This window comes from Podarcis liolepis (assembly GCF_965112155.1).
Source record: "Podarcis liolepis genome assembly, chromosome: 10".
NCBI lineage: Eukaryota > Metazoa > Chordata > Lepidosauria > Squamata > Lacertidae > Podarcis > Podarcis liolepis.
The window spans coordinates 29,681,942-29,685,683 of NC_139562.1; positions in this window are offsets into that span (position 1 = coordinate 29,681,942).

Here is a 3,742-nt window from a genome sequence, read left to right on the forward strand (position 1 = left end):
GTTATGCAGAGACCAGGTGAATTTATGTCTGCAATTTTTTTCCTACCGTGAAAATCAGAAGATTGCAAACTGCCCTGTGATGTTCAGAAGAAGGGTGGTATAGACATTTAAATAATAATAATAAAAAAGAAACCTTTTAAAATAAAGATGTTTACATTTAAGCACCCTTTGCTCTTTCTGCTCTCCTGAGGTAATTTGAAAGCTGCATACTTAACAGCAAAGTCTTTCAGCAGTATAAAATGATAATAAACAAGGTGGTTTTTTTAAAAATACTGAAGTCCTTTTTACCCAGTATTTTATCCACTGGAAACCTGGAAGTTTCATTAACCTATACTAGGATGGTGCACACCAGCTTACAGTGAACAAGCTGTGCACTTAATTGTGGTCCATGGGGTGGCTGGTGGTCATAGTTCCAGAAGTCACTGCCTCTCAGCAAAGCACTCACTGGGGGGGGGGGGCTCCCCAGAGCAATTTTGAACAAGTGCAAACTGTTCTTGGCAGCGTGCCCAGGAAAGAAGGAGAAGGCATTTCCAGGCACTAGTGAGAGACTGGGGGAGAGGGAATGAGACCTACCTGCTCTCCCAGCTTCCACTAGTTGACTTTACCTGGAGACTTTTCACTTCTACAGCACAGACCAGAAATGGACCAAGAGGCGGGTGGCAGTAGAGTGTATTTGGCTCTAATCTGTGTTATGTAGTAACAATAAAACTGATTAAACAATCGATGGCCTTTTAAAAGTACTGTGAGAGGGGGTTATTGGTGGTGGTTGTTGTTATGGTATGTATTTTGTGTTTTCATTTTGTATTTTTATGTTGTAAACCGCCCTGTGATCTTTGGATGAAGTTTTGTATAGAAGTTTGATTAATAATAATAGTAATAATTGGGTTGGTTAAAGTGTTGTAAAAGGGGTAAGATTTTTTAACGCATATTTGGCACTTGATTAAATGCGGCATGTCATTCTAATTCCCTTTAGTTATTAGTGTCAAGTCACTAAGATTACTTGCCCTCCAGTTTTTTTATATATGCCACCCAGGAAATATTTATTGATAGATTAATTGTATACATTTAAATAATTATGTTAAGTATTATTCATAACAATACCTAATTAGTGCACATGCCTCCGGCTGCAGCTGGTCTGTCAAGTTGCAGCCAAGATTTGCAGCTGAGATCTCCCCTATCTACTAAATAAGCCAATGCTCACTTGCATATGCATTCATATCTCAAAATGAATGTTCCTGTTGTGTAAGAATGATGCTTAAAAAAAACAAATTACCTGGCTTGCTATCAGTCAACGGAACTGGTTGGGCTGGTTTCAAATCAGGCATTTTTTAAAGGGCTGTCCATAGGTGAGGCAGACCCGGGTGCAAGCAGGTTTAGGAGACCAGATGTCCGCCCAGATAGCCACTGCTCCATTCCTGCTTCCAAATCCTGGGTTGTCATTTGGTGAGACTAGCAGAATGAACTCTTACTTTAATCCTCTTCCTCCCCCAAGAGAACACTGATGAAAGCAGTGATCTGAAGTCTTATTATCCTCAGAAACTGACATATTTAAGAAGTTAAAGGGGTTCTGAGACAATGTCAGGACATGACTCGTACAAATCTTTTAGGAATAATTACTGGAAATCCTTAAAAAAATAAACTAGTGCACAGTGCTAGAGCTTGCCTATCAGAAGGTTGGCGGTTCGAATCCCTGTGATGGGGTGAGCTCCCGTTGCTTGGTCCCTGCTCCTGCCAACCTAGCAGTTCAAAAGCATGAAGTGCAAGTAGATAAACAGGTGGGAAGGTAAACAGTGTTTCCATGCGCTGCTCTGGTTCACCAGAAGTGGCCTAGTCATGCTGGCCACATGACTATGCTGGCCACGGAAACTGTACGCCGGCTCCCTCGGCCAATAAAGCGAGATGAGCGCCGCAACCCCAGAGTCATCTGCGACTGGACCTAATGGTCAGGGGTCCCTTTACCTTTACCTTTATGTTGGCTTTGTGGAACAAGCTATCAAAGGTGCAGTAGCCCTGTCCTCTTTTGCATCTGGTCACCCTAATGGCATTGGGGGAAGTTCTGCAGCTCTGTGGGAGAGCACATGTGTCGTATGCAGAAGTCCTTGGTCTTTCCAGGTAGGGCTGGAAACAACCCTTTTGTAAAGCCCAGGAGAGCTGCTCCCTGCCAAACTCCAAACTCTACATTGGCACTCTTAAAAGTGGCTTAAACATTTCCACTGTAGATTTACCTTCCAATAATTATCCAACTTGCCGCTGCTGCTTTTTAAAATAAACAGTTGGTCTATAAGCTGGATGACTGTATTAAATTCAGTTGTATGATTTAACATACTGTTGTCAGTTTGGAGAGTTTGGTCATTCTGGCAGGGGTCTCACCCATCCCATACATTAACGGATGTGGTTTTTCCCCAGAGAATTCTGGGTACTGAAGTTTACCCCTCACAGAGCTACAATTCTGAGCATGCTTAACGAACTACAGTTCCTGGGATTCAGGAATTGGGGGGGGGCATGTCATGTGGTTTAAATATATGGTGTGGATGTGGTCAGAGCAGCTAGGACAAAATAATGGTAAAGGTGATTTCTGGCATGGGCAATTAACCTGTAAGAGGGCAGGGGGTTTAAGATCAGCTCTCTCCATTTTTACAGTCTGAATTCAGAGAACAGAGCCAAGAGTTTGGATGGGAGGAAGCTTGGGAGCTGGCTGCCGCAGCTGCTCTCTCTAGGAATCTGATGCAGTGGTCAGCAGATTTGCTGTCGGACAGCTGTATTTCTTTCTTCCAATAGGTTCTACTTGTATATTTGTAAATAAAGCGGACATCAAGTACGTCTCCAGTGTGCTCTCATCTAAAGGAAACTTTGGCACTGCTCCTTGAGCTCCTCATAGCTTAGGGAAGTCTGGTGAGTGAATAACAATATACTACAGTGGTACCTCGGGTTACACATGCTTCAGGTTACAGACTCTGTTAACCCAGAAATAGTGCTTGAGGGTAAGAACTTTGCTTCAGGATGAGAACAGAAATCGTGCTCCAGCGGCGCGGCGGCAGCAGGAGGCCCCATTAGCTAAAGTGATGCTTCAGGTTAAGAACAGATTCAGGTTAAGAACGGACCTCCGGAATGAATTAAGTACTTAACCCGAGGTACCACTGTACAGTATTTCTCTCTCTCTTCTTTTCCTGCTCTATCTCACTTGAAGAGGTGTGTTCTTTCTCACCTGGCGAACTGAAAGCTGTAGCAAAATTTAACAGGAAGGGAGCAGGACGAGGCAGACCATCGCTATGAAGGATTTGCAAGAGAAACAGCGGTGGTCTTGGAATGTGTTTGCAGGCCTGTGCAGCAGGCAGAAATTAATCCAATGAAGTTTTCCCACCATGAGTGCTACCTGATGATTTTCTGCCCATCGCAAGTTGTTAAAGCAGGGATGTGATACACCTTGGGCCATGCTGGCTGAGGCTCGTGGCAGCTTGAGTCCAACAAGGTCAGGAGGGCCGCAGGTTCCCCACCCTTGGGTTAAAGGCTAATTTAGGAAGTTGTGAGTTATAGTGTTCAGAAACAAGGAACTTTTTCAAAATAAGGTGTACAAAAATAGTTGTATAGCTGAAGCTGGAATTTTTGCCTCCTGACTTTCAGTGGCTCACTCTTTCCCCAGAAACAATCCATTTGTTTGTATCGGGGTGCAGATGGCGATTGAACTGCTAATTCTGGAAAAGGAGCATTCGCACCGGTAAAAGATTTAGCCGCGGATCCCTTT